Raw genomic sequence first — 23,000 nt, 5'->3', positions numbered from 1 at the left:
ATATATATATATATATATATGTTTGATTTAAAAAAAATTTTTTTAATTAGAGCAATTGATTTTTCCTTTTTCTCATCTTGTACTGGAAATACATATATAATCACTATTTATCCTTTTTTTTTCATTTTGTTTTACAGTGATATAAGCTTAATGCAAATACCTGAGCCTGAGACTGAGAATATGGGACTGTGATTAAATGCCTCTCTGATTCCAGAAGGGAACATAAAGCAAATCTGCATGATTGCAGGAGTTCTATGCCAGTACTTTAGGGCTTGGAAATTGGGGTTTGAGTCCTGGAGTCCCAGTCTTTTCTAAAACTTTAGAGGACGTGGGTCCCCTCGACTAAAATTCCTAGGCCAGCACCTAAGACTGGTTATTTATTTGGCTCACTTCCCTGAAAAGCTGATGGTAAATCAGATCAGAGAGAGACATTTTCCTTAAGTCCTGGCCCAGAATGTGTTATATCAAACTGCTTAAATCACTTTCCGTGGGCCTTGATTCAAAGGCCGGTTTATTTCCCCTACATTTTTTGCACATTTTACATTTCATTCACAAGTTAATTTTTTTCTTCTTTTTTTTTCTTGAATTTTCTTCTTTTTATTTTGCCAATTGATTTCATACAACCCCGGCGACTCAGCCACTCATCCTTAGCTGACCTGAGATACCTTTTTCAAGGAAAGAAGGTGTGTTTAGAATTTACCTCAGGGGGATGAGATGTGTATTAAGTTTTTTAAAATTTCGATAATGTAAAAATACATGTATATTTAACTCTTTTAGGAGTAATTTCAGGGGGAAATGTATAATTCTTAGAAGGAAATGTATGTTTTATAATCTATAATGTAAAGTTTAAATTCTTTTGAGAATGATTTCAGGATAAAGATCTTGCCATCTCCCCAGAATCCAGACAACAAACCTGTTTGGTGAAGACAACATGAAGATGTCTGAAAAGCCTTCACTGTACCATGAAGTCCAAAACTGAACTTTGGGGTACAGTTGATTGAACTATGGGGAGTTGAATTTGAATTGAATGTATTGTTTTAAATGTACATGTTATGCCAATAGGGGACTGCCCCCAAATTGTTTTTTTTGTCAATGTGGCTAGTTTTATCCATTTGTTTATCCATTTCTTTTATCCCCCAAATTCCTAAAATTTTAGAAGTTGTCTATGTTTACAGATCCAGCAAAGAAAAAAGACCAACTTTTTTTTGCTGGATCCCAGGGGGAATTGTATAATTGGAATTTGGGAGATGACATTTAAAAGTAAATATATATTTTCTATGGACATGTGGGAACTATCAAACTACATTTCCCGTGGTCCAATGGGTTTCCAGTTCTTTGGGCGTGGGGACGCCTGCGTCTCCACGCATAGGACAGTTTAAATGGGAGGAGAATCCTAAAGGAAGCTCTCTCTGAGCTAGCAGGACGGGAAGGTACAAAATGTAAAATGGCAGAGGCAGTTTGAATTCTTACCAGTGCGTGGTCTAATGATTTTACCAGTATGGCCATGGCTTTAATTAAATTACTAATTTCTATTATATCAATCTTTATTATTTTTAATCGTAACATGCTGACGTCACTTACCCTGGGTCTGTTCCACTGATCCTCCCTTCTGTCTCTTCACCAGTGCCATGGTGTTTTGATGTCTGCTGATTTATTAGTACAGTTTGAGATCTGGTGCTGCTAGGCTACCTTCCTTCACTTTTTTTTCATTGTTTCCCTTGATGTTCTTGGTCTTTTGTTCTTCCAAATGAACTTTGTTGTAGTTTTTTCTGATTCAGTGAAGAAGTTTTTTGGTGGTTTGATAGGTAAGGCACTAGGTGGGTAAATTAGTTTGGGTAGAGTGGTCATTTTTATTGTGTTGGCACGTCCCGCCCATGAGCAGTCGGTGTTTTTCCAGTTGTTTAGATCTAGTTTTGATTGTGTGGAAGGGATTTTGTGGTTGTGTTCGTGTAGTTCTTGGGTTTGTCTTGGAGGATGGATTCCTAAGTATTTTGTATTGTCTAGGGTGATTTTGAATGGAATTTCTTTCTCTTGCTCTTGCTGCTATGGTGTGTTGGAAACATATGGAGGTGCTGATGATTTGTGTGCATTTATTTTGTATCCTGCAACTTTGCTAGAGTTGTTGATTATTGCCTCTAACTTTTTGGTTGATTCTCTAGGATTTTTTGGGTGGACATCATGTCATCTGCAGGGAGTGGTAGCTTGCTCTCTTCATTGCCTACTTTGGTAACTTCAATTTCTTTTTCTTCTCTGGTTGCTACTGCTAGTGTTTCTGGTACAATTTTGAATAGTGGAGGTGATGGTGGGCATCCTTGTTTCACTCTTGATCTTGTTGGGAAGGTTTCTAATTTATCCCCATTGGAGATGGTTTTGGATATGTACTGTTTATTATTCTTGGGAGGGGAGCTTCTGTTGCTATACTTTCTAGTGTTTTCAGTAGAAATGAGTGTTGTATTTTGTCAAGGGCTTTTTCAGCATCTATTGAGATAATCTTGTGTTTTTTGTTGGTTTGCTTGTTGCTACGGTCAATTATGTGAATGGTTTTCCTAGTATTGAACCATCCTTGCATTCCTTGTATAAATCCCACCTGATCATAATGAATAATCATCATGATCACTTGCTGGAGTCGTTTTGCTAGTATTCTGTTTAAGATTTTTGCATCTATGTTCATTAGGGAGATAGGTCTATAGTTTTCCTTCTCTGATTTTGGTCTGGCTGGCTTTGGGATCAGTACCATATTTGTGTCATGGAGGGAATTTGGTAGGACTCCTTCTTTGCTTATTATGTCATGTGGTTTGTATAGTGTTGGGATTAGTTGTTCTTTAAAGGTTTGATAGAATTCAGTTGTGAATATATCTGGTCCTGGGGATTTTTTCTTAGGGAGTTCTTTGATGGCTTGTTCAATTTCTTTTTCTTATATGGGATTATTTAAGTATTCTATTTTTTCTGCTGTTAATCTAGGCAATTTATATTTTTGTAAATATTCATCCATATCACCTAGATTGCTATATTGGTTGCCATATAATTGGGCAAAATAGTTTTTAATGATTGCCTTGATTTCTTCTTCTTTAGAGGTGAGGTTATAGGCAAGTTTGTGTCATGCAACCTGGCATGGAAGCCAGGGTACAAAGAAGAGATCTAGATAGAGGGAAAATTCAAGGAGACAAAGATGACTTTTAGCTAAAAGATTGAGGGGAAGGCTTTGAGGAGATAGCACCTAAGCTGAGTCTTAAAGGAAGAAAAAAATTTTCAACAGAGTGTAGAGGCAAGGTTGGGGGGGTGCGTAATGGATGGGGGAGCAAGTGCTGCCCAAGCCATAAGAGCAAAATTAAGATAGAAGAAGAGTTAGAATAGTTTATTTTGTTAAACCAAAGTGCTTGAAGGAGAGAGTGTAAAACCAGGCTGGGAAAGACAGTTTAGAACCAGTCTTTAGAAGACTTTAAAAACCCAGGTAAAAGGTTTGTATTTTACCCAAAGGCAACAGGAAGATGCAAAAAGTTTTTGAAACAGGTAAACAATATGCTTTAGGAATATTATTTTGTTTAGTGAGTAAAGGATAGGTTGGAGAGGTGAAAGACTGGCAGTTGGGAAATGGAAGAGAAAGCAAGTTGAGAGAGACTAGAGATTTGAAATAGGCTGGTAGCATTCTAAGTAGAAAGAAGTCTGCAGATATGAGAGTTACTATGGAAGGGGAATAAGCTAAACTTGACAAATGACTGGACCTGGGAGGTGAAGGAGATGAAACAAATAAATATTATTCCAATATCTGAGCCTGGATGATCATCTTACAAGATCCCATTAGCTTGGGTACTCACTTCATCACCACCTCTCTATCCATCTGCTTTAAGGGTGGAGGCAAGAACTTCAAATTCTCTAATAAGGAAGACGCTCAGCTCATAACATCTCATTTCTCATCAAGCTGTTCTACTTTGGGGCATCTCTCAGCCCTTGCCCCCAACCCCTTCTTCTTTTTAGCTGCCTTTTGTATATTGTCTTCTCCCATTAGACTGTAAGCTCTTGGAGGGCAGGGACTCTTTCTTTTATCACATTTGTATCTCCAGTTATTAGCACAGTGCCTGGCATACAGTAGGCACTTAATCAATGTTTAATGACTGACTGGATGATTGAGAGGGTATTAACAACAACCAAGAAAGCGAAAGTATATAGAATAGGAAGACAATAAGTATTCCTTCTCAACTACCTAATCATTTTTAAAAAATGAATTTTCCTGTCGCTGCAAATATGTTCCCAGTCCCTTTTTTCTCTCCTAGATTTTTTTCCCTAAATCTCCCTGACAAGGCTTCACCAAGCCAAAAAAAAAGTGTACTAGAAATACTTGAGAACAAGCACTTAGGTGACTGCTTGAGTGGGAGGAAGGGTAGCTGGCGTCTCCTTCCAGTTCCCTTTCCCTGTACTACTGTACCTCTGCAATAATATTGTTATAAAAATTACTGCTGTTTTGATGTTTATATTCTCTATTATAAAATAATCCGTTTTTGAAAACCAACGTTAAAGTCCACATGAATAAACATGGCATGACTATTCATGTCCTTACAGAAGACAGAAAAAAAATGGAAAATAAGTTAAATATCTAAGACATTTACTTATATATATATATAATTTCTCATATCAGTTTTTAAATAAGTAAACTGAGACATTGATATGATATGATTTTGCTAAATTTACCTAGCTTTTAAATACTAATGGTAAAATCTGATGCTAGGTTTCCTGATTTTAAATTAACTTCTGTGTTCTGAGTGTAACAAATAACTAATAGGTCAAAATTCATAATTAGCTGTCAATGTATATATAATAATAATAATTTAAGCAATCAGTATATTAGAAAGTCCAAATAATTTCTGTTGTTTATTTTATATTTTATAATTATTTTCTATTAATTTTGTTAAGCTTTCACAATTACATGTAAAAAAAACATTTTTAAATTGTTTTAAATTCTCTATGTATGTATGAGAGTATATTTCTATGGTTGTGTATGTCTGCATTAATATATGTGTTTGTGTGTATAAACATACACATATACACATGTGTAACTGTTACTGACCTCAGAAAGTTAAGGACTCTTTAAGCCCAAGACATTATCAATATTATTGTCAATTTAACATTTATTATCTACAATATAGAGAGGAGACAGAAATATACTCAGGTTTTACTGAAAACTTATACGTGTGGTATTTACTTGTTAATTATTGAATTAATGAAAAAGACATGAGTCCCTAAAAACAAAACTGAAAAAAAGTCATTATGGGTGATTCTTTCAGAAATGCTCCCATTACTGTCTTATCATCACCAGAACTGAATAAGCTTTATGTTTTTGTAATTGAGATCTTAAATCTGATATTATAAACTGAGATGCAGATACCATTTAGCTGTATCTGACAAGAATAAGCTTTGAAATTATTTGATTCTACTGTTGAAGAAGGATAAATGCATTCTTATGGCAAAACATTTATCATTACAGGGAAAAGTATCTATAATTTTATTCCCTATTCTGAGATTATCCCTCACTGCTATAGTCTCAGCTATTGCAATAACAAATTGAGAAATAATATTTCCCTCAGGAAAATATAAGATGTTTTAATGCTTTATGGCAGAAGGACATTTTTGCAGACATTGCAGAAAGCTAATGTCTTCTTTAAATTGGGCCATAATTCAAAGAGAACTATGAAATGCAGCTGTGAAAAAGATCAGCTAAATAAGAAGGCATCTAATTTCTAGTTTATCCCTGTAATATTTCTGATATGCCCTTTTGTTGTTCATATCACTGTGACAGAGGTCAATTTGAGTCTTTCACTATAGGACTTTTGTTTGGTATAGACAACCTAGGAAAATTAAGGAATACCTTCTTATAAGTTCTCTGATACCTTTTCCATATTTTCCTCTTCAAAAAATGGCAAACCTTGGAAAAGGGAAGATTAATAACTTAGAGATTTGCTCCTATCATGTACCTAATTATCTTTCATATCACTTAAATACTATATTTAGTTCTCTTTATTAGTATTTATGTTTTAAAAGAATCTGGAAGCACTTCAAACAGTTAATTTACAAGTAGCACTACAAAGAATAAAACATATTCTTTTGGACAGGAACAACAATACTTTCAATCAATCAACAAAAAAACATTTATTAAATACCTACGATATGCCAGTCATTGAGCTAGGTGCTTGGGATACAAAGACAAAACAGGAGAGAAAAGATTCCCTGCCATTAAATAGCTTGTTCTTTTTTGGGACAAACAACATATACTTATCTACAAAAGAAAAAAAATAGATAATTAGAGTGGTGAGGCAACAGCAGTGGGAAAAATTGGGAAAGGACACAGAGAAATGGAGAAGCAAGAACTGTTTGGTCTTGTAGAACTGGTGGAATTTCAACAGGGAGACAGAAGGACATTTTTTAGGAGATCAATATGAATGAAAATATGAGGACGAAAATAAATGTGGATCAAAGAGAAGGATCTGATTAGAAAAAAGGATACCAGTTGTAGGGTAAGTTGAAATTACATATATGTCACTGGAGCTCACATTTCATCAAGAGATTCTTGAACAAAATACTTTAAAATCTTTTTTTTTTGTAATTAGACTTTCATAATATCATTTTGCCATGCAAAATGGAGACCAGGATGAGTGACAACCAACAATTTTAGAATTTAGAACCAATCCAGATGCCATGAGCCAGAGGGCAAAAAGCAATTACTGCCAGGATGTAAAAGAGAGAAACTGGAACAAGAAAGTCTCTCATTCCTTAGAAGGGACCTGAGTGGTTGGGCGGGTAGGCCAAACCAAACCTACTTAGGTTATCTGCATCCTGTTCCAATACTCATCACATCCTCAACTTCTGAACATCAAAGAAGAACAACATCAAGACTCAATGAATCGGGTTAAGGCCAAAGGAGCCTGGCCTGGCCAGAGTGCCACAGAGATGGAAACTTGTCCAGTAGACAATTTCCACCTGATTGCCCTTGATTGACAAACCGATCATCAATAGTTTAGTGAAGTTTTCCCAGCACCTCTTTTCTTAAACCCTGTTCCTTTCCCTGAGTTGTTATAATTAAATCTTAAAAGTCTACTTAGGTGAAGGTCATTATTGTCCTAAGGATCAATAATCTTCTCCTTGGGTCTGAGGGAAGGGATTGCTCAAGCAAAGTCAAATCGCAGTCATCCGTGTTATCCATTGGTCCATAGCTTTATCCATCAATCCAAACTCAGGAAAAGCAGTCAGAGAAGTCGTGTAATCCAATTCACAGCTTCTCACTTGATCACTTATTCCTGGGCACTGTTAGGTGGGAGTTGGGTGTTTAGCTGAGCTTCAAATACTTTGTGGGACCTGGTGGTCACCTAGGCTTCCCACCTGCACTCAGCTCAGGTCCTTGCACCATCACAGGACCTTGGGCCATCTCTCCATCAGGCCCTATCCGATATCACCATTCCACCTATAACACTTCCAAAAAGGTAATCATTCCAATTAGGTAAAATTTTCATCAAAGTACAGTGCTTATATATAAAAGTATCTTGTTTCTTAACAAATTTCAGGACTTGTAATTGTTATTAACATAAGTTCAGAAGATGGAACATTTGAATGTCTATTCTGTCAGATGTTAGTACCAACATTATATTATCATAATGATAATGATAGATGATATTAATTAACCAGATTAACTGACAACACTGGGTGACTATTACTGTTATTAGGATTTCAATGTATTGCTTTATTCAGAAAAAAAATCTGCTTTCCAACTTTTGCCTAACAACCCCTTCATAGAAAATTAGAATACCAGAGAATTAAAACTATTGCAAATATGTATAGTCAATCAAAACAGATTTATACATTAATCATGTTGAAAAGAATATTAATCTCATCCTGCTTTCTGAGTCCTTCATCTTTCTATCATGTTTTTGGTAGTGGTTATATCATTTGTCCTCTAGAATTGTGATATTGTGACAGGGAATTATACTGATAAGCATATAATTTATATAACTGAAAAGATTTCATCTCAAGAGCCTTTGATCACATTAATATAAAATAACTTGTCCATTCGCCAACTTATTGGTATTTCTTACATTCCCATTCTTTGTCACATCAAACATAAATATAAATCTTTATAAATAAACAATAAATAATAACTTTTATATTTTATAAATATTTTCTCTATATCTTTAACTTTTGGTTTGCTTATGACAAATCCCTCCCTTAATCTATTCTCTCTCTAATTCTCTCTCTGCCTTCCTTTTTTTTTTCCATGGTAAATGAAATATATTTCTGTACCTGCCGGGGTTTTTTTTTTGTTTATTTTCTTTAGAGCATTTCAGATAAGGGCAGGCTTCAAGTGTCTATAGTTCACCTCCACCCCTCGTTCTTATTTGTATAGATGTCTATATTTGCACCCTAATGATGTTATTTTACCCTAACCTTCCTTTCCTTTTCCAGCTAGTATACCCTGCTTCACTTTTAATTCTCTTTTTGAGATCATTGAGATGGTAACAGAAGCACTCCTAAGCCATTTCTATTTACTTATTTGACCCCGATGATGATAGGGTACAGAGGAAACAAGTATCATTTCCATGTACATAAGTAGTTTAGTCTTCTTATCTAGTCCTTCATCATTGTTCATTCATACTTATTTTTATGTCATTATGAGATTAAAAATATCTGGGTTGGAGGCTGTGTGGGATGAAATAGTACATCATTCCCCAATATACACTAAGTATTATTAATAATCATAGACTGGCAATTCCCTATAGAATAATAGTGAAGTTAAGTACCCTCCACTAGGAGATATCAATCTCTTCTTTTGAAGAACAGAAGAGACCCTCTCCCCAACAAGTTATATATATATATAGGCCTTTGAGATTCTTCTCAAATGTGGCTATAAAGCCCCCCTTTTTCTATTCCTGTGGGAGGAGTTTTGGGGTCCTAATTTTTATGTAAGAAATCTCAAAACTTACAAGTTATAATCTTAAATACATGTTCTGAGAAATGATTACTAAAATTCAAGAATTGTTGCAATGCTATAGTCCAAGAAATGTTTCAAAAAGTGTTTTAGCCTGAATTGTTGCAATGCTGCCACCTGATAAATCCTTGGACAAGCCTAAAAACCTGACTCAACTAAAATTTACAAACCTAAGGAATATTCCTATACTCTTGGAAATGTTGGAAGATAAAGAATAGACACTCAGAAGCATGGGGAAAGATTAAGAAGCATAGAGGTAGGAAGATAGAACAAGATACAGAAGATGAGAAAATGGAGATAGCATTGTATTGGATCCCTATAAAATCTGAGTAAATCTGGGCATCCGTACCCACTATTTCTTCATCCTCTCAGACTGTCGAGCCACTTTCTCTCTCTCCCCCATCCCCAGAAGGATACTGCCATTACCCAGGCAGTGTTCCCTCACCCTTGGTCTCTCCCTTCCTGTGAGGATGCTACCTCTCCCCCCGGCAGTGTTCCCTCACTCTATGCCCACCACCTCTGAATAAAGTCACTTGAATTCTGCCATTATCAAGTCTCTTGTCTGTTCATTAGAGTGATTCATGGTGGAATGAGCCTCGCCAGAATTCCACTCCACACAGGGGGCACAGCTAAGTGACTCAGTGGTTTGAGAGGCAGACCTAGAGAAGGGAGGTAGCTTGGGCTCAAATGTGGCCTCAGTCACTTCCTAGATGTATGACCTTGAGCAAGTCACTCAACCCTCATTGCCTAGGCCTTACCATTTTTCTGCCTTGGAACATATACTTAATATTGATTCTAATATGGAAAGTAAGAGTTAAAAAATATTTTTAATGATCAGAAAGTCTATTGATTAGTTTTGTTGTCAATCATCAAATAAATTATTTACAGATAATTATCTGTGGAGTTTTATAACTCTCAGAGTGTAAGGTCATCTTTATAAAAATGTCAGAGAACACTGGTCTTCAGTTTTAACAATATTAAATAGAATATGAATACATAAGCTGCACAGAAAAATAAGGTTTCACCAAAAGCAAGAGTAGGAGATGAAGATATGCATTTTTGGTAACAATTAGTAGAAGGAGATCCTCTATGTTTTGTGACTATTAAGCTTCCAAGAATTATTTCTGAAACCTCAAAATAGAGGCTGAGACAGTATCTTCTTTTTAGAGTGGTGTCAAATAGTCTGAGCCAGTCTCTTTTCTACTATAGTCTTACTCTTAACATAGGAGCAAGAAGAGACTTCAATCAAAAAATTTTCCTACCATACTCTTCACTTCTTTGTTTTGACTTCAAATGTTCTCTGCAGCTTTCATCTTTTCAACAGTAGTGCTTGGAAACCCTTTATTTCCTTACAGCTTATTTTTTTCCCTTGTAGCATTATACTTATTTTTTGTTGGGTAAGATATTCTTGGCTAGAAACCCATAGAATTTCTCTCTTAGAATAATGTTTTCCAAAATAGCCTCTCATTGATAGATGTTAAATTATTTGCTTTCCTAATTGTGGCTCCTTGGTTACTTGAATTATTTCTTTCAGATTATTTTCCCTACTTTTTATTTGACCTGAAAAATCTGGATTGAGGTTTTGATGATCCTGGAAATTTTTATTTTGATGTTCCTTTGAGGAATGGCTGGTACATTTTTTTCTGTTTCCACTTAGTCTTCTGGTTTTAGGGGACCTGGGAACTTTTCTTTTAATATTTCTTAAAACACATTGTTTATATTTATTTTTTATTTATTTTGGTCATGGTGTTCATGTAGACCAATGATTTTTATTTTTTCTTCCTTCTCTACCTTTTTTTCCAAGTCAGTTATTTTTTCTATAAAATAAATGCCTAATATTTTCTTCTTTATTTTCAGTTTTCTGGTGTTGTTTTAATATTTATTATTGCCTCATGGAACTATTGACTTTTATTTGCCCCACTCAAATTTTCAAGAAGTTTGTCACTTGGGCAAGCTTTTGAACCTCAAGTCAAAGTATTAATTTACTTCCCATTTCTTTTTTATAGTTCCTATTTCTTTTCCATTTTTTCACTCATGTGTTCTCATCTTTATTTAAAAATAAATTCTTTATAAGGAAACTTGCTTGATTTCTTACAGAAAATCTAGTTCAGTTTTTTTTCAAACTATATTTTTTTTCTTCTCTCAGTCTTTATTCATTCTCTTTTCCTGAGTTGGTGTGTTGAGCTTCCCTACTATCATATTAGTTTGTTATGGTGGGGTTCTTTTTTTGTTTGCTCATTCTTCCAGGCTTCTTCCTAAATTCAGACTTGGTGATAGGGCTCTGCTTTACAGTACTTATGAAAAGAAGGTATAGGTTGTTCCTATTGTTGCTTTCTTATTATTAGGATATTTCGTCATAAGTTATTCTGGGATATCCAAGACAGGATGAAGAATTGCAAACTTATTAGAGTTCTTATTGACAGAATAGTTAAGCTATGATTATCTTGGAAGCTTTGCTTTTAGATATCATGGGCTCATTCTCTTCTGCTGATTTTGTGCATTCCATGTTCCTGGCTCCATTATAACTCTTTGTTTTCAGCATCTTTTGTTTTTTCTCTCATTTTGAAATTTTATTTCTTTAATTTTTTAAAAATTTAAATATTTTTCCATTGTTACATGATTCATATTCTTTCCCTCCCCTTTTTTCCCCTCTACTCTTCCAGAGATGACAAGCAATTCCACTGGGTTATATATGTTTTATCACTCAACACCTATTTCCATATTATTCATTTTTGTAGTAATCTTTAAAAAAACAAAACTCCTCATCGAATACTCATATAAACAAGTGAAGAATCAAATGTTTTCCTTCTGTGTGAAACTTTATTACTTGAAATGGGACTTTATGTTGGAACTAGTCTCTGTGTTCTACAGAAAATATTAAGGCTTTCTTTGATTCTGATCTCTATTATCTATGATCCTGACACTGGTTTCTTTGAGAATAAAATGTTTCATTCTTTAAAGATTTATATGCTAGCTCAAGGCCCCTGACTGGCAACTTTAGCTCCCTATGTGCTCAGTTCAATATAATTACTGCTCCCCTAGTCTTCATTTTATAGATAACTGACCCATACATTTAGCATCTGAGGGACTCAGCTATAGGACTGATTCTGGTTGGAGGCTCAGCAGACCNTTTAGCATCTGAGGGACTCAGCTATAGGACTGATTCTGGTTGGAGGCTCAGCAGACCGTTGCTAGCACTCCTCCACCAGCTCATTGGAAGGCTCTCCTACTTCAGAATTATAGCTGTGCCTTTTGTCTGCACTTCCTACCCTGGTAACTTTTCAGAGTGTAAGCTTGCCTTTGATCTTTATTCCTTTTGTTTGGTACATAGCCTCGGACCTTAGCCGCATTTTACATAGGAAGGATCATTCTTTGAGAATGTTTTGTTTTATCACATGGGCACTCTTACGTCTCTATGTTATTAATACTAATTATATATATATATATACACATATATATATATTTACTGTTAATTATCATACATTATTGTTGTTATTGTATAGAACATCTTCCTAGTTCTGCTCACTTCATTTTGTGTCACTTAATATAAAATTTTCCACGTATTTTTGGTGATTATCTTGTTTAACCTTTATTATGGCACAAAAGTATTCCATTATAACAATATACTATAACTTGTTCAGCAATTCCCCAGAGAGCTTACTCTTTAATTTTCCCTCAAAATCTAGTTCCTTCTGGCTTATAAAAATGTTTGATTTTTAGAATAAAGGGAAATTGTAAAAATGCCAGTGGAAAGAAAAGGCAAAAAAAAAAAAAAAAAGAAATGGAACAAGCATTAATTTAGTACCTACTATATGCCAGGCACTGAGCTAAATATTTTGCACAAATATTATGACATTGTTTGTGATACACAACAAAAACACTGTGAAGTAGGCACTATTATCATTCCCCTTTTATACTAAAGGAAATTGAGTCAGAAAGAGATTAAGTGACTTGTACTAGTTCTCACAACTAGTAAATATTAGAGGCTGGATTTGACTTAATGGCTTTCTAACTTCTTGGGGTAGCTCGGTGATGCAGTGGCTAGAGTCTTATGTTCAAATCAGACCTCAGATGTTTACTAGGGTGACCCCGGACAAGTTATTTAATTCCATATGGCTTAGTTTTCTAATTCATAACATGAATGGGCAAAGGAAATGGAAGACCATTTCAGAACTTTTGCTAAAACTCCAAATGGAATTATAAAAGAACAGACATGATTGAAAAAAGAACCTTCTGCTCCAGCATTTTATCCACTATTCTATTTAGATACTTCTGAAGAGAACAGGATTCATTAAGTTAGTAAATTTTAGCAGTGCTGGAGCACAAAGATTATTTGCTTTTATTTGTTTGTTTGTTTGCATAACACAAGGTTAGACATCAGTTAAGTGGTCCCTGACATAATCATTAGCATACAAAAAGAAATTGAGACAGATTTCTAACTTCTCAAACCTGGAAGATTTCCCACTACCACATGTTCTCCACTTGCTATGTCTTCAGTATAATTCCCATGGAGAACACACACACACACACACACACACACACACACACACACGAAGACAGAAAAGAGACAAGGGACACAGAGACACAGGGTATATATTAGAACTCAACAGATTCAGAATTATCAACTTATTCTAGCACATTTGAAGTGTCAATGCTTTTTTATTTTATAATTTAACTAGTCACAAAAAATGAATGTCTTTAATCTGGATGGGTTGTTACTAGGAGAAAAATGAGATTTAATATTTTGATATTTTCCTTCATGTGCTGATATAGCACAAAACAAGTAAAAGGCAAAACACTTCCTTGAGTGTTCCTGGTATTGTAACAATGCTTCATATTATTCCTGGTAATACTCTTTCACTGAACACATCAATTCCCGTGGCTCTTCATATCTATGATTACTTTTAAATCTATTTTTCTAGCCCTAATATCTCTCCTGAGCTTCAGATTTAATATACTGGACAAATGAATCTGAATGTTGAAATCTCAAAAGACCTACCCAGAAGAGAATTCAATATCTTTACCTTCCATTCTCTCCATTCAGATAATAGATATCCTAGTTCAGATCCTCGTTACCTCTCATTGGGACTATGGGATGAGTTTCTTATTTGTTCTTCTTGTCTCAATACTCTCTCCCTATACACAGCTTCAAAAGAGCTACAGAATCCATAGAACAGTCTGACTGTATCATTCTCCTCAATAATCTTCAATTGTTGTTCACTAGAACAGACCACCGAATTCGAAATGGCTTTAGAAATAAATTTCTTAGGTAATTTGGTAGAATGGTACCAGTTAGAAAGCTGGTAGGTCTCCCCTATTAGATCAGATTTAGACAGAGGTGCTTACACATAAGTAAGCCAAAATTCAAATAAATCCAAAATACAAGCTTGAGTGGATCTATCACAAGTTCTAAATATCATAACCCAAAACAAATATCCTTTGGTTGGATCCAGAATCTGAGGAGACCCAAAATATTTGTAGCTATATTTAGCATTATAGGCATTTTGAATGTGAACAGTGTTTAACCTTTAATCACATAAGATTGGATTTAAAAAGTATAATAATTTTCTTGAATCGTATAATGAATTCTCTTTTCCTATAACTAAGTGCAAGAGAAAATATTAAAAGTACCAATTCAAATCAGAAGTATATCATGCCTATAATTTGAGTATCATCATTGTTATTTGTTAGTTTGTTTTCAAAGTACTGGTTGTTGTATATATATATATATGTGTATATACATACATATATATATATATATATATATATATATACACACACACACAATTGAAAACAACCAGTTTTCAAATTTTTCAATAATAATATATACTCTCTTTCTTTATAGCTATATACACATATGCGTATGTATACACACTCTAGCTCCATTCTCTCCATCAATGAAGAAATAGTAGCCCCATCAAATTTTCTGGAGTGACTAGGAAGGGAATAGTTTGTCCATCACTGTTCTAGGCTTCAATTTCCTCATAATTATCTAGAGGATCTCTAAGTTCTTTTACAGCTCCAAACTGATCACAAGTATATAATATTGTTAGATTTAAATGATTTTTAAAATATGATTTAAATAAATTGATTGATTAGCATTTAACTGAGATTTTCACAAGGTAAAGGGTTTTGTCATTAAAAAATATTTGGATGACCAGGGCAATGAAAGTTTTCTCAAATCTGTAAAATTTATAACATTCTAACACTATGTTTATATAAAACTATTTTGAAAAAATATGTTTTATTAAAACAGCTTTTTTTCCCAAAAAATGACAGATTGGTTAACCGTTCTTTCTTCAGAGTGTGAAAGAAAGGAATAAAGTTTTTTGGCTTACTTTATTTTGGAGTGGTTAAAATACTAAACAGATTATATTTAAGGCAAAATAAGCAAATAAAACATGGCCATTTTGCCTTTAAATAGAATTTCATTTCAATTGTGCATTTTGATATGAGTTTTCTTCCTAACAAATTCCCTTATTTTTCATGTCAACCAAAGCTATGATTTGGAAATTAACCTTTTATTTCACTGAAGCAGTCCCTTTAATCTATGAAGCAACCCTTTCTTATAATTATCTCTTCAATTTGAGTGATGTTTCTGGTTTGGTTCAGTAAAGAAATATGGCAATCAGCTTTACTCTAAGCAATGAACTAAGATGTTGGATTTGTTTTTGAAACCTGAGCTTCACTTCTAATTTTATAACCAAGTAATAAAAATTACAAATAGAATTGTAAAAGGTAATCTTAAAAAGTGAGATAGAAAATTAATATGCTGACAACTTCTGGCTCTTACATTACTCTTATTGATACTACTCCTCATAAACATCCTAGTATGAATTTGAGGGGTTATTTTTTCCTCTGTGGTAGGGCAATTGTTAACCTTGGTATCATGGCAAAACTCTAACTCATTAACTGCCTTCTCCTCAAATCTACTTTTTACTGTTTCCATTTTATGATTTCCTTTGTTTACTTTCTCTTGTTATTAAGTGCCAATAAATGGCTATCACATACCCTGAATATTCCCCCCCCCCATAATGGAAAATCCTTGGAAATTACTTAGAGATCTAAGAAATTCAGTAAGTTTTTAAGATATTGTACACAAACTAATACTGACTAGGGGGATATAGCAACAATAATAATGTGTGTGGTAAAATTAGGGACATATTCTGCACTATTGAAAAGATGTTGATATTTGATTATGAGAATGAGTGTGGAAACAATTGTCATTGATGTATTATTTTATATTTGCAAAATGCTGTGTATTAAACTAACCTATCATATAACAGCCTTGTGAGGAAGCTTTTTTTAAGTATTATTATGATCTATGGGATATGTCATGGTGTGGTCAATGAGAATAGCTTTGAAATAAGGACGACCTTACTAGCTTCATATATGTCAGTCCCACATAAGGCATATACAAATAATTTAATAACAGAGAAGTCATTTAGCCTTTCAGTGTTCTAGACAACTTTCTAATACACTAAATTTACAAAGAAAATATTGCCTTTTGTTGGCAGATAGAGTTGACTCATCTGACTTTTCCCTATACTGATTAAATGAAAAGTCTATACTCTTTTTCACATGTATTTTTATATTTGGTCTTTATAATAATCTTGTAAAATAGATATTTCAGGTGTTATTTTTATCTAAGGTGTTATACATCATTCTCCTTAGAAACAACTCAAAATCACATTGGAGCAAATGATAAAGATGATTATCCCCAAAAGATGGTCCCCAAATAAAATACTCCCCTTGATAGATTCTGTCACCAACATATCATTTAAAATTATTCTCACTACTAGAAATGCATGTGCATTTGTTGGGAGTTGGGGGAATCTTACAAAGATTGTGCTTTTGGATGCAAAGACTTTCTTGACATTTTGTTCTCAAAAATTTATGGTTATGTTAATCACTATACTATTGATTTAATAGGCAAAGATTTTGTATTAATGATTTGTATTGGAATTCTTGATACTTTCAAAGGAAACAGAAAGAACTCATTATTCAAGACTTTCTACTGTTTAGTTCAATTTAATTTTCATTGTTAACATTGTTAATACAGTAAAAATAATTTTCTGACATTTTGTGATGTCACATGTCAAGTAATGATATAGGTTATACATGTGTTAACATATAATGTAAATTTGCATGTTCCTCATATTATGAAAGAAGATACATATTACTTACACTAGAGAAAAATTCATGCAGGAAATAAAGTAAAGAATGGCATACTTCAATCTGCATTCAGACACCATCAGTTCTTTCTCTGGTGGTGGATAGCATTTTTCATCATGAGTCTCCAAGAATTGTTCTGGATTCTTGAACTGATGATAAAAGTTAAGTCGTTCACAAGTTCATTATCATACTTTATTGCTATTGCTGTGTACACTGTTCTATTGGTTCTGCTTTATTCAGTTTGTCAACATAATTTTCGAATCTCATTAACATCTCTTTATCTATGTTTAGCACATTAAGTGCAAAATTAATATTCTTAATGTATATATCCAACCATATCATGACACACTCAATATTTTTGGGACTTCATAATGGCTTTAGAATAAAGTACAAACTTATATCCACATTATGCTTGCAGAGGCACAATGCCTCGCACATAGATGGAGATAAATAAATGCTTATTGACTGAATGAATCCACAACATAGCCATTTACTTTCAGACTAATTATAGTGTTACTCCTCTTCATATATTCTACACAAAAGCCAAACTGACACCTTTGTTCTCCATATATGACTTTTCTTACCTCTTCTGTCTCCCAGGTCTGGAATTCACTCATCCCATACCTCTCCCTCCAAGAATCCCTAGTTCACATAAAGGCTCAGTTAAAATTCCAACACTTTTAGGAGGTCTTTCTTATATTCCTTTATATTTGAGAAATAAGTTCAAAGAATGATAGAGTCTCTACTTCCTAGGAACTTCACATATACATTAAAACCACACACACAAGTAAACATGTTTACAGATATTCATCTACATAAACATTTTGTAGTAGAAATATCCATGTATAGCTTCAAATATGTGAGCACATACATATATGTATTTATGAGTGTATATTGTAATGGGAAAAGGATAGAGATAGGATAAAATTTAAGAGAAGTGGAAGGCTGTCTTTAAGGCAAATACTAGGAACTCAAGGGACAGGATTTCATCAGGGAGAAGGCAGAGGAGGAACAGTTTGGAAGAGACAACTGGGAAAATCAGGGATTGCTGTAAGAGGAGATTGGACTCTTCCTGTCCAGAAAGGGGTAGGAAAGGCATCTTGTTGGAGCTTAGCTATCTCAACCTGACTATGGAGAAGGAGAAACCCCTAAATCATTGTTGGAGGTACTCTGTTTGACTGGGAATATCTAGAAAAGGATCTGATCATCCTGCAATGCTTTCCAGAAGGGTTTTATCTAAAAATCCTTTCATATTGGCTTTGAGGTTTTTACCTTGGGGGTCAGACCCCCTGGGGTAGACTTAGTCATTTGAGAGCAATTTAAAAGGGTTTTTGAGACAGCTTTTGAAATAAATCAAAATAACTACTGTGGGTCATAGATAGGTAGTGTAGTCAGCTTTGGGGTAAAACCTAGATAGAACTAAGGAGCTGGCAAGTTAGCTGGAAGACTTAAAGACTCCTTCTTGCAAGGGACACAAAGGGTTTTTGGGTGAATAGCTAGATCCCTTAGAGTTAGGGACCCCTTGTTCTGATCCTTACTTTGTATCTCCTTTTATAATAAAAGAGATACTGAATTTATATATCAATTGTCTCCAAGGTGTTTGTGCAACTAGCCCAGTGAGAGAAAGTGATTCTTCTTCATTCTCATTAACCAGAGGTTAGAATACCTGAAGATCCTGGCTGGGTATTCAGGGAGATTCCTAAGTGTATCTAGCACTATCCCATATGGCTCTCTCTACCTCAACTCTTTTTAAAATATGTATGCACATTTAATGCCTTTCCACATACATATATGTACAGATAATAATGTATAATAATGTAAGCATATATGCATGTATATCATGTATGTATATATTTACACACATATATAGTAGGTGGAAATTTGATGCACCTGAGCTGCATTGCCTAGCATCTGTTATGATGATAATAACAGATAATTTAGAGAAGCAGATAATGTGTCAGGGCCAATATTAGAGCTTCAAGTCAAGAGCCAGAGATTGACAGGCTTCAGTGAGGAAAGGAGGGGGCTAAACACTCCTGGCTCTCAAACCCCTACCCCCTAAACAGTTGCTGGTTTCAGTTTGTAATGAAAGCAGGAATGAGATTCTTCTGGTAAGTTTCTGTTATGGCTGAAACCCGAATGATGTTCCTTTTCTTTAATTTATATTCCTTACAGTTCAGTTAGATGAGTATATAGAAGGTAGTTATAACTGTTGCGGACTGAGATGATCTTAAACTGGCAGCAGACAGGATTCAAACTAGATGTCCAGACTGAGTTGTGAGTATCCCCCAAATAATTACCCAGGCACAGATTTGAAGGTAAATGTTATATTAGGAAATAACAAGGTAAACTAGAGGGGTTAATGAGGGTTTTAGAATAATGAAAGGTGACCCTGAACCGTTAGATTGAAGCTGCCCTTCCCCCTTCCTCATAGGAGGGGATGAAGGCACCTAATTGAACTTGTTAGATAATTTACATATCTAATCACTAAATCACTAGGTAATTATATATTGATATTAATGAAGAATAATATTAACAAACAGGCTAACCCTATGAGTAGAAACCACTGGCTTATGCTATAATGGCCACCTCAGGTGAATCCCCAAGTCTGGAGAAGTAAGCAGGGTGTCTGCTCACTTCAACCTCCACAAATTAACTGTCTCAAACCCTTCTCAACTGCCCCCTCACCCAAAGTTCTCCAGGGGGGTCCCCTGGAATTCTGGGTGAGGCAGTCCCTGTATCTTTGCAGGGATTCCATGCTTTGCATCTCCACATAACACCTCCTTTTGTGTTGCCTTTTCACCTGGCATCCTTGTGTTTGGGAAATAAATTTGCTTTAGATTCCACCCCCAGGGGCTCTCTGCTCTGACAGGGCTCTCTGTTGTAAGGATCGCTTAATTGAGAGTCCCAGGATGTTATTTTTATCAGATAGGCTTGTGTGTTTGAAGTCTATCTGGGAGACTCTCTTCACCCTTACTGGAGGGAATGATGAAGGTATCTCTGTATAAGGGGTGTAGCTGACAGAGATGGTAAGTGCTAGTGAACAGATAAGGGATTGTGGAATCAAGTCCCATCTGGGGTGCCAACTGAAAAAGAAAATACTGGGAATAGGGGAATAACCAGATGCCAGACAAACTGGGAATACTCCCACACCTCACAAGTGAAAAACTGACAGGTAAGCACAAAGAAACCAAATGGGAAGGTGAGGTTTGGGAATGACAGTTGATCAGCTAACTGACAATCTATCAACCAGGGAAAGCCAGTGAAGTGGGTAACTTCAAGATGTGGGTTCTCAATGGTTTAGAGGAGACAGGAAGTACAAACAAACTGGGTTTATTGATATTATATAAGGGAAGTAGAAGGGAAGGGTTTACTACTCTATGGAATAACCCAAATGATTTAATTAAACTAAGGTCTAAACTATACTAAACCTCTAACTAGAATAAGAGAGGGCTGGAAAGGTGGGCTTCTCACTGCACTGATCCACGGTGCTCCAAGATTATCACAGATGTCACAGGAACCAGGAACAAAAACTACACACAGCCAGATAATCCACAAATGCTCTAGGGCAGTGATGGGCAAACTTTTTAAAGAAGGAGCCAAAGGAAAGGAAATGCTCATCTGTCAGTCTGTTTCTAAGGCAACTCTTTCGAAGTTTCATTGTATTGTGTCCTACTCACTGTATTCATCAGATTAGGAATAATGTCCCAAGGCTGGATAGAACATTTCAGGGGGCTGCATCTGGCCCACAGGCCATAGTTTGCCCATCACTGCTCTCGGGAGTAAGGTAGATAAAACTGATGTCCACCAGCAGATAATCAAGGCCTTTCCTCTACCTAGGCCACGATAGTTGCTTAAAGTATCTTCTCAGTGAAATCCAAATCCCACTCTATTAGCTCCTTGGGTACTTAGCAAAGCTGGACCACACAGCCAAAACCTCCTTCCCTCAGCTTGGCCAAACCACATCTCCTGTTTCAAACCCTGGCTTCATTCCATTATAGAATGTCCATGAAGTCCAAGATTTCTTCCAGTTGTCATCTATACTTCTCATAACAGTTGTTTAGTGGTGACACGTCTCCAGGGCTTAACTTAAATGCCTACACCCCAAGAAACCCTTTCTGAATCCTATCTTGCCAGGGTAAAGCTGAATGACAGACACCCTTGGAATTTACAAGGGCAAGCTTGCTAGGCAGCCTTTCCCAATTCCCTCTTCTTCCCTCTACTTACAATATTCCCAAGAACATGTTATCTGACTGCTAATAATAAAGGTTAATTTATTGTAATTATGAACTAGGATGGGTGAGGGATGTGGGGAGAGGTGGCCCTATTTTAACCCAATATATAAACGTCCTTCTTCTCTGGTGAAGCCAGCTGGCTTTGACCAGGAATTCTCCTTCCCTCTCCCACCTCTGATAACTAAGCTAAGCAAGATAATAAGGGGTCTTTATTGAAAGGCAAGAACAAAACAGAGAGTTTTCATGAATGGCCCAATGGCTGGCTGGGTCCACTGCCGCCTTTTAGCCACTGACAAATATTAGAACTCTTCTTCAATGGTTGTATTGGATATCAGGAACAGCAAGCAGTCTGTGGGTATGGAGATAACCAAGGAAACCCTCATATAGTCTCTGCTCAATCTCTAGGTGGGGCAAGAGTCCTCTGTCCCTCCCAGAGTTCAGAGACCAAAGACCTCCTCCAAGGTTCTTTTTCTCCCACAAGCCTCTACTCCTGGTCTCAACTGATGTTACTGTCAATCATATCATTTTTCAACATTCCAAACTATCCTTTGCAAACTTGTCCTTTTATTGTTCTGATGATTCTGGGCTCTCTCCCAGGTGTTTGGTCTGGGAACAATTTTTTTCCTTCTCTTTACTGTGACTATTTTTTCCTTTTGTTTATTTTTATTAAATCTTATCAAAATAATACTTGGATATTAATTTTTAATCTTTCATGATTTTTGGCATACCACTTCAGGACACAAATTCTCAAGAATTATTGACTCAGCCCACTCAGTAAACATACTGAGCTTCCCCAATCCCCAATGGTGGGGCCAAGACTCACCCAAACCCTACAGCTGCCATTGTTGCTACTGCTCTGCTGCTGCTGTTCCTGTGCTCTCCAGGCTCCACTGCCTCCCAGGTTTGACCAGACACTGCCTGGGTGGGGCCCTTTCCTTTTCTACTATTTGCAAGCTACTGAAGTTCATGCCATCGTGCCCCTTTGCTCCTGCCTAGCTCCTGTTCTTCCAGCCACTGCTGCCTGCTCACAATGGTTCCTGCTCCTCCTCCTGCTGTTATTCCTGCTTGTTGTTGCTGTTACTGGTAGGCTGCCCCAACTTGTCATTTCCACACATACCAGCTTGCTTCCTAAACTCCCTACCTGCCCTAAAGTTGTAACTGCCTACCTCTAATTTCACTCTCTGGGGCAATATCCACCTTATCTTTGCAGCCAGATTTTCCATTTTGGTTCCTGGCACAAGGGATTACCTTAAAATCCACCCACTGGATCCCCTGCCCCACCATGCTGCCTCTTGGCCACTAGAGGACACTATTGAGCACTCAGTTTTGACTCTTGATCACAAGAGACCAAAATTGAAACAGAAAAAAACTCAGATTTTGTTTTTTTTCCTGCTAAGTTGAAGGGGCTGCCTTTCTACCCCTGTAGGGCAGAATCAATATTTTTTTGCAAATAAAATCCAATAAAATTATGTAACATTATATAAAATAAAATAAGATAGAGTACCCCTACTACTTACCCTATCCCCACCTCTAATAATAATAATAATAAATTTTGAAAATTAAAAATTAAAAATATACAATAAATAGAAAAAAATACATTGAAAATTACTTTCTTTGTACCT

General features: G+C 35.6%; 1 pseudogene; it reads right to left on the bottom strand.

The window, feature by feature from the left end:
- Nucleotides 1-22,662, bottom strand: part of LOC123250269 — a 69,340-nt pseudogene extending 46,678 nt beyond the window's left edge.
- Nucleotides 22,663-23,000: the final 338 nt, after the last annotated feature.

This window comes from Gracilinanus agilis, chromosome 1 (genome assembly GCF_016433145.1).
Source record: "Gracilinanus agilis isolate LMUSP501 chromosome 1, AgileGrace, whole genome shotgun sequence".
NCBI lineage: Eukaryota > Metazoa > Chordata > Mammalia > Didelphimorphia > Didelphidae > Gracilinanus > Gracilinanus agilis.
Note: the sequence above shows the minus strand (reverse complement) of the source record. Positions and strands in the feature narration are given on the sequence as shown.